Source organism: Aotus nancymaae, unplaced genomic scaffold (assembly GCF_030222135.1).
Source record: "Aotus nancymaae isolate 86718 unplaced genomic scaffold, 86718_ANA_hifiasm-v0.15.2.pri h1tg000051l, whole genome shotgun sequence".
In the NCBI taxonomy this organism is placed as follows: domain Eukaryota; kingdom Metazoa; phylum Chordata; class Mammalia; order Primates; family Aotidae; genus Aotus; species Aotus nancymaae.
In genome coordinates this window covers 21,429,716-21,438,768 of record NW_026988465.1, presented here as the reverse complement: position 1 = coordinate 21,438,768, position 9,053 = coordinate 21,429,716, and the positions used below count along the sequence as shown (strand labels likewise).

Here is a 9,053-nt window from a genome sequence, read left to right as displayed (position 1 = left end):
TTTTCAATCTCAACCTCCTGGGCACAAGTGATCCTCTCACCTCCGCCTCTTGGGTAGCTGGGATTACAGGTGTGCACCACACACTCAGCTAGTTTTTATTTTTTTGTGGAGAGAGGATCTTGCTATGTTACCGAGGCTGGTCTCGAACTCCTGGACTCACAAAATCCTCCTGCCTCGGCCCACAAAGTGCTGGGATTATAGGCGTAAGCCACTGCACCCAGCCTAGAATCTTGTGTTTCAATGAGGCAACACTGTCATCACGCTAAGCATCATTTTTACCACTGGTGTGGAATGTACTTTAACCTTGCTAAACCTCGGTTTTTCCCACCTTCAAAATAAGTTTCTTGTCTTTTATTGTACAAATGTCCCAACCAAAACCATAAACAAGAGCACACAAAGTAAAAAAATTATACTAAGATACATCATTTTATCCTTACTACCTGTTGCAGTGTCTGGCATATAGCAAGAGCTCAATGGATGTCCACTTAATGCTTAAAACAAGTGAAATGTAGTGAGTGGCCTCACATCTATGTCCTGGAGATGGAGACTAACGCTTTCATACAATACCAAACTGATACATTCGTTAAAAATGAAAATAGATCATTATAGTGTCTCTGACTTTAAAAGATGGTATACTTAAATATTCTGAGCAAAGCCCATGTGTGTATGTGCTAAAAGTATATTTCTTGAAAGGCTAATCAGCCAAGGATCACTGGGGACAAAATCAGATTCATTGACTGGATGCATTGAGAGAGTACCTGTGGAACGCCATGTGAGCAGAGAAAGGAGGAAGTGTCTTTTGAAAGGTTTGGGTACCTATTAAAGGATTCCAGGGAGAGTCTTGGAATCAGGGCTGGGGATCCAGTTGGTTGCTGTTTCTGAGGCAGATTGAGAGAAACTGAGATTAATGAGGGATTGGGTGCTGGCGGGAAGTGAAGGGAGTTTAGCAACTGGGTATCCCCAGTTATGGATGGGAATAGTAAAGCAAAGGCAGAAAGCAGTAGTCATTCAAATAGGGAGTTGTGTCATTTTGTAGCTGCTGCATGATTCCAGAAGAAACGATACTGCCTGTTAATTTTGCTTCTGCTTCTGACTTTGTGTTTGTCCTCTCAGCCTGATTGACAGCACTACCTTTTCTAAGTCCAAGCTGATTTTCACTCTTTCAGTCCTGGACAGGTTTTTACTCTTTAAATGTGGGTTATCTTATTTAATTCCCAGAATCATCCTATGTGAATGCTATTATCTTCATTTTATAATTGTGGAAGCAGGTTTATCAAGATTATGTAACTTGTCTAAGACACTTTGGTAAATGGTAGTAGTCCAGAAGGAGCTTATCTATCAAGTGTGTGTGTGACTCAGTCCTAAGCACTGCACTACACTTCACAGTAATGAGATGTGCAAAGAATGCACTGGCTTCCTTTTCTGCTCATGTTATTATCTCTAGATGCTTTTGCATCTTTATTAAAACAGTAAAAATGCAGTCTTCCACACAAGTTTTCTGTGGTTTAGATTGTCACCTTCCTCAAGATGCCAGTGTCAAACTATACGGACACCCAGTTAGCCTGCAAGGCTTGGAGGTGATGTGGGCCCCTCCCAGCACAGGTTCCCCTTCTCAGTCAGAAAGCACGTGCTCAAAATAGAAAGGTAATTACAGAGTAGGGCCCAAAGAGACTCCCACTGGAAGAGGCGGACTTACGTAGCTGGGGTGACATTTCTTCAGGGACACATTCACGAAGGGTCTTTGACCCAGGCAGTGCGCCCATGACTCTCCTGAGCCACGCTGGCTCGAGTGTTTATTTGGAGGCAGTGTTCACCCCAGACCCTTTGGGGCCACGGTGACAGGGAAAGGTTTGGCGAAGGAAAGGAGGTGTAGGCTAAGAAGGCCCCTCAGATTCCCGAAAGCCTTTTGCTTGGTCCCCTGCGGGGTGGGAGTGTGTCGCCCCGGTGCGGGTCCTTAGAGCGCACGCGGGGAGCTGGGCATGGGCGGCTGCCGCGCCCCCTATCCCTGGGGGCGTGTGTGCGCGTGCGCGCGCGTCGCCGTGGTAACCGCGACGACGGAAAGGCGCTGAATCACTGGCGCGCGCTTTCCACGAGCCTGCAGAAGCTGCCGCGGACGGTGGGCGGGGCGCAACCTGGCTCCACCTGTGCTGCCCCCAGCGGACCTGGCTGGCCTGCGTAGAGCCGCGGCGGCGATCGCTGTTACTGCCGGAGGTGAGAGCGCAGCAGTAGCTTCATCCTGTCTTGGGCTTGGTCTAGAGTCGCTCCTCTGGGGCCAAGTCCCGGGGAAGAGAAAGCGAGGGTTTTGCTGAGGTGGAGCTGTACCTGTAACAGCAGATGCGCCCGCGAGAGTGTGAACGTGTGTGTGTGTGTAAGACCTGCGGTGACGACGAGGAGGAACAAGTGGGACGGCGAGTGATGCTCAGGGCCAGCAGCACCAAATGGGGCGAGCTTCGGTGTCGCCCGCAGTGACCCCAGGTACAGTATCTACTTTCTAGCCTGGCTGGCCGAGAAACAGGAAAGGAGGGCAGCCAGTAGGCAGGTTACGCCCAATAAAAATAGAATCGAGACACCCTGAGTTCAGAAGGTAAGTTTCTTAAGATTCTTCTGGGCATTCATTCAGGAAAGGGCATTTTTTGATTGCTGCATGGATTGTTTACTAGTAGGGTGGGGTCGGGGAAATTTGAGTGTCTTTTCCCAACCTCATGAACCGCATTTTTTAGAGCTGAGGAGTCGTTTTCTTTAAACTTCATTCAGAACTATTTATGTGATCTTTCCTATTACTTGCTAAATGCGTTTTGTCTCTGTTCCTTACCATAACCTGAAGCTTAAAACCTTTTTCTTATTCCTTTTGAATTTTCTCCAACGAATGTCACAAATCGATCAGGAGGATAAACCTGAAATTTTGAGAGTTATCATCTTAAGGTCATTTATCTTAATAATATACAAGGAGGAAAAATACGATATACATACTCATGTACACTTTTATTGCCGATTGTTAATCTGAAACATTTTTGTTTGTGGGTTAAATGTTAGTATTTTTTCCAGTGCTTGAATAGAAAAGTTGAAGGATGTTTTTGATAATAACAGAAAAAATAAATTGTAGACAAGGGCCCCCCTACACACAAGAATTTTGGAAGTAAATGTTAGTATTCATTTCTTTGTTCCTGAAATACATGCTCACTTTCCAAATGCTTCAATTTGTTTATTATAAGAAGACCACAATCATGGAGACTACTAAAGTTATGCCAAATGTAAACTTTTTTTTTGTGCTTTTTAAAATAGTATTTTTAATTCATATGAAGAAAACTGGAGATATCAATTCAGTTATAGACATAGGAGTCACAGAGAAAGCTGAATTACTCTGTAATTTGAAAAAGGGAAATGTAAACATACTACATAAGGACTCTTTAGAACTACAGGTAATGTACTACAGGTAATGTAAAATACCAAGGCAAGAACTTAATTTTTGTTCCAGAATAATGAAAATAATTCAGCCAAAATCTTTATGAATTAAAAATAGTCAAAAGAGAGCTTTGGTAATGTATTAATAGAATAGATTTACTGTTAAATTTTCTTGACTTTTCTCCCCTCAGCCAACAGATAGGAAGCATTCTCTTTAAATAAATATAGTTAAGTCCTCACTTAACGTTGTTGATAGGTTCTTGGGAACTATGAACCTTTAAACACAACCAGTTTTACCATAGGCTAGTTGATATAAACAGAAGTTAAGTTCCTACAGCATATTTCTGGTCACAAAAAAATCACCGAACTTCTAAGTAAAGACCGAAACACTTATATTAAACATAGAAATAAATGGAGCTATACATACAGTTAAGAAGGATAAATAAAAGCAAGATGATTATTTACCCAATTATTACAGTTCAAGGTCATGGGTAGCCAGAGTCTCTCTGGATAGCTCAGGGTGGAAACCCACCCTGTCCCCTGTCCAGGAAGCCAACCCATCACAGTGTGTACTTTCACAGACACACCCACTCACTCAGATGGGGACCGTGTAGACATACGCACAGCTTTGGGATGTGGAGGAAACCGAAGCCCAGAGAAAACCCACGCAGATGTGGGGAGAATGAGCAGACTCCACATAGACAGTGGCCCTGGACAGGAATTTTTTTGTCACCAACGTTGAATGAAACTGTGTTATTCAGGGCCTGCTATATGTAGAGCCAGGCATGCCTGTTTCTAGAGCAGAGTGCTACAGACTGCCAGCTGAGAGGGTGTGGGTTGGGCGTGACTCTGCCGCTTGGTGGGCTGCATCACATTTGGCAAATTCTTTAAACCCTTTAAGCCTCAGTTTCCTCACCAGTAAAACAGAGATAATAATGGAATCTACTTAACAAAATTAAATACAATAATATGTTTAAGAGATCTTTGCTCATTGGCATGTTTTAATAGTAACGCTTCAATAAAAGTTGTTATTTTTGAGGTATTTTCTTTCTCAGGAAATATTTTTCATACCTTAAAAATAATTTGGTACTAAAAATAGATTTAGTTTGACATGTCCAAAGCTTGTTCTGATTTGTGATATCAAATCATTATAAAATGTATACTTTTTTTGACAGATTCTTTGTCACAGCAACAATAATAAATATAATAATAAAAATCATAAAATCATGTCAGTTTAATATTCTGGTAATTTAATACCCCACCGAAGGAGGTTTGCTTTAGTAGGCCTGGAATAATTGGTAGGTTATTTTTCTATTTGTTTTCTAATTGTTTTATAGATTTAGAGGGTACAAGTGCAGTTTTGTTATGTGGATATATTATGTAGTGTCAAAGTCTGACCTTTAAGTGCACCCATTACCTGAATAGTGTGGGTTATTTTTCTATTTGTCTTTAAAAATCTTACCTTTAGACACTATTCATGTGAATTCAATAATGAGAAAATACTTTCTCATTTATTTGTATTAAGCAACAAAAATGGCTGAGCCAGAATAGCATCTGATTTTGCATTATTTTGCAGTTTTTTAACAGTAGGTGTTTACATTTTAAAGTCAGGCTTCTTAAAGAAATGACACAGTAGGTAAAGATGATACTGTTCAAGTTTTGGTTATTTTTCCTTCTAAATAACATTGTAGAATTATACTGCCTGCCAACTTGCCGGTCATTCTTTTCCTTAAGTTCCGAAAAGCTAAGGAGGCTGGGCACCGTGGCTCATGCCTATAATCCCAGCACTTCGGGAGACCGAGACAGGTGGATCACCTGAGGTCAGTAGTTCGAGACCAGCCTGGCCAACATGGTGAAACCCCATCTCTACTAAAAATACAGAAATTAGCCGGGTGTGGTAGCGGGTGTCTGTAGTCCCAGCAGAGGGAGGAGAATCGCTTGAACTCGGGAGGTGGAGGTTGCGGTGGGCCCAGATCCCCACTGCACTCCAGCCTGGGCCATAGAGCGAAACTCTGTCTCAAAAAAAAACAAAGGATTGTAGTAAGCATCTATTTAATTTAAGTAAAGTAGCTTAAATAAGAGGATAATTTGGGCCTAAAAATGAATTTTCAAAGTTGGGGCCATTCCATGTGTTAAGTATCAGAGTGATAAGCATGGAGGAGAAATTAACTTCAGCATCGCCACCCATAACACCCATACATTTTAAGCATTACAGTTGATAGGATGCTTTTTCATGTGATGGTGGGGAAGTATGAGCTGTCCCTTCCCAGGATCACATTCTGTTATTCTAGGATTGTGATTATGTCAGCATACCTTACCATCTTCTATTTTCATCATTAAGATGAAGTATATGATGTGTAGCTTCACTGTCTTGTAATCAATATGACAGAGTTGCCTTCAAAATTTTTTCAAAATAACCCCTTAAAATGTATTTCTTTCTCTCTTCTTTCTTTCCCTACCTCTCTCTCCTTTCTTTCTTTTCCTTCCTTCCTCCCTCCCTCCCTCCCTCCCTTCCTTTCTTCCTTTTGTTTGAGACAGAATCTTGCTCTGTCACCCAGGTTGAAGTACAGTGGTGCCATCTTGACTCACTGCAGCTTGTGCCTCCCAGGCTTAAGTGATCCTCTCATCTCAGCCTCCTGGTCACTGAGACTACAGGCACATATGACCAAGCCCCACTAATTTTTATATTTTTGTAGAGACAAGGTCCCCAAGGTCCCATGTTGCCCCAGCTGGTTTCAAACTCCTGGCCTCAAGTGATCTGCTCATCTCCGCCTTCCAAAGTGCTGGAATTACAGGCATGAGCCGTCATACCAGGCCTAAGATGTCTCATTTTCGAGAAAACTGTTTTTACCATCTCTCTCAGTATATTTTGTATTTATGAAGAGGCTAATGTAATTTGTTAATTTGCTGTCTTCAACCTCTTTGTCTTAAACATAGGTGCCAAATGTTCAAAATTTATTGTAGTATGGGAAGATGTTTCTAAGCATGCTAACTGGGTTAACTAGTCTTCAGTGTTTCCTATCCACCGCTATACTAAAACTGCTTTTCCCAAACCTAGAGAAATTTCTGACCTTCTTTTACTAGACTTCTTCCACCTGTTTGGCCATTTTCACTTTCTGGAAACAGGTTCATCTTTTGGTTCGCAGGTGGTATCCTTTAATCTTCTAGGGGTGCCTTTCTAAAGCAGTTACATGAACACATGACTCCCCTGGTTATATATCTTAAATGTTATGCCCATCGATGGATGTGTGGATAAACGAAATGTGTTAAATACACACAGTGGGATGTTACTCAGCCTTAAAAGGGAGGGAAATTTTGACACATGCTCCAGCATTGATGAACCTTGGAGACATTATGCTAAATGAAATAAGTTGGACACAGACAACATTGTATGATCCTATTTATGTGAAATATTTAGTATAGTGAAATCTGTAGAAACAAGAAGAAGAATAGGGCTTATCAGGAACTGGGAGTAGGTGGCAATGGGGTGTTATTGTTTAATGGGTATAGAGTTTCAGTTTGAGATGATGAAAAAGTTGTGGAGATAGATACTGATGATGGCTGCTACTGAATTGTATATTTAAAAATGATTAAAATGGGCCGGGCACAGTCATGCCTGTAATTCCAGCAGTTTGGGAGGCTGAGGTGGGCAGATGACTTGAGCCCAGAAGGTTGAGATCAGCCTGGGCAACACGGTGAAACCTGTCTCTACAAAAACACAAAATTAGCCAGGCTTGGTGCTGCATGCCTGTCATCTCAGGTATTCAGGAGGCTGAGGTGGGAGGATCACTTGAGCCCAGGAGGTTGAGGCTGCAGTGAATCATGATTGTGCCACTGCACTCCAGCCTGGGCAACAGAAGAAGACTCTGTCTCAAAAAAAAGGAAAAAGTTAAAATGGTAAATTTTATGTTATATATATATATTTTACCATGATAAAAAAATTTTAAAAATATATCAGTATGCCCCACCACCTACTAAATGAAGTGCAGATCTCTTAATGTCTCCAGTATAGTTCTGTAACATTTCTTCTTGGTCTACATTTTCATCCTCTTATCTCATCATAACCCGTACCTGTTCCACATTACAACCACATGGAACCACTCAAAATATGCCACCTCTTCCAAGAGTCCATGCCTTTTATGTGCAGCCAGTCCCCACAGCCTAGATTGCATTCTTTTTTCAACAAACTGCTAATTTCTCAGGCCAGAGCTTCAACATCACGTTTTTGAAGGCTTCCCTAATGCCTCATCTCACCTCTCTTTCCCTGATGGCATTCTTGCTCACTGGGCATGCTTTATAACATCACTTACCCTATTCCTGTATAGTATAAGCTTCTACAGAGAAGGGACTATGTTTTATTTTTAGCATGCATATTTGCTTTAAAATGTCTAAAGTTAATAACATTACACATTGTATGCATGTACCAAAATACCCTGAAAATATATGAAACTATTATGTATCAATAAAACTGCAGCTTTTTTCCCCACCAGAATCTAAACTTAATAAATTTTTCTGTTCTCTAAAAGTATTTGACTTTCTATACTTTAACTTCAGTTTCCCTCTCTGTCATCTTTCACTTTATTATTATTTGGCATTTTAGTTTGAATAATATCATTATTTACCAACATGTTAGCCAGTTTCTTCCTTACCAATGCTTCTTTTATTCTTTCTGTTAAGCTTTTCTTATAATAACTCTTTTTTTTGAGATGGAGTTTCTCTCTTGTTACCCAGGCTGGAGTGCAATGGCACGATCTCGGCTCACCGCAACCTCTGCCTCCTGGGTTCAAGCAATTCTTCCTACCTCAGCCTCCTGAGTAGCTGTGACCACAGGCACGCCACCATGCCCAGCTAATTTTTTGTATTTTTAGTAGAGACGGGGTTTCACCATGTTGACCAGGATGGTCTCGATCTCTTGACCTCGTGATCCACCCGCCTCAGCCTCCCAAAGTGCTGGGATTACAGGCGTGAGCCACCGCGCCCGGCTCACACGGATGTCTTATTCTTCTTAGTGCCTCAAACTAGCTGTGGTTCAGACAAGTTATGACAAGCTAATACAAGTTTATTTTGGTACAAAAAAATTAAAATATGTTCATAGTTTTTATAATATGCATTTGCCATGAACTTTCTGAAGACCCCTTGTATATCCTGTTCCAAAGCGGCCACTGAAAGCCCAGTGCTTGCTGCTAGCGCCTATGCTCAGATCCTGAAATCCCGTGGAAACCGGCATTGTCATCTCTTGATAGCTGCTTTGGCCTTGGTTTTTCTTGGATCTCTGATATCTAGAGATTCCTTTTCTTTTGGGCTTAAATATGTATTCAAAATGTTTTGTGGTTGCATGTATATATGTTCCATTTTATCCTGGAAATGGAAACTGTAAATTAATACTCTGCAGTGTCGTTGTTAAAGTCCCCACAAAGAGGCATATCTTGGCAATCTTTCTTCCATTTATTTTCAGTCTCTCATTGACATGCCTCTAGTTTCTTTTAGCCCTTATTTACATGATTCACTAGTCTTTCTAGGCTGCAGCGGTGTCTGTGAGTCTTTCATAATATTGCATAACGTCAGAAAATGTCTACCCACTTGCCTGTTGCATTAATTTGCTATTGCTGTGGAACAAGTTGCCATAAACTTAGTGGCTTAAAACACCCATT

The 9,053-nt window shown here is 41.3% G+C and overlaps 1 protein-coding gene across 2 annotated transcripts in view; it reads left to right on the top strand.

Moving 5' to 3' along the window:
• The first annotated feature begins 2,129 nt into the window (after positions 1-2,129).
• Positions 2,130-9,053, top strand: part of KIAA0319 (KIAA0319 ortholog) — a 104,896-nt gene continuing 97,972 nt past the window's right edge. The window contains exon 1 of one of the 2 annotated variants that reach the window (XM_064363040.1): positions 2,130-2,211. The gene's annotated coding sequence lies outside the window, so the exon portion shown is untranslated. Of the gene's footprint in view, positions 2,212-2,301; positions 2,476-9,053 lie in introns of those variants that run through there. The other variant, XM_064363045.1, reaches the window with a different exon arrangement.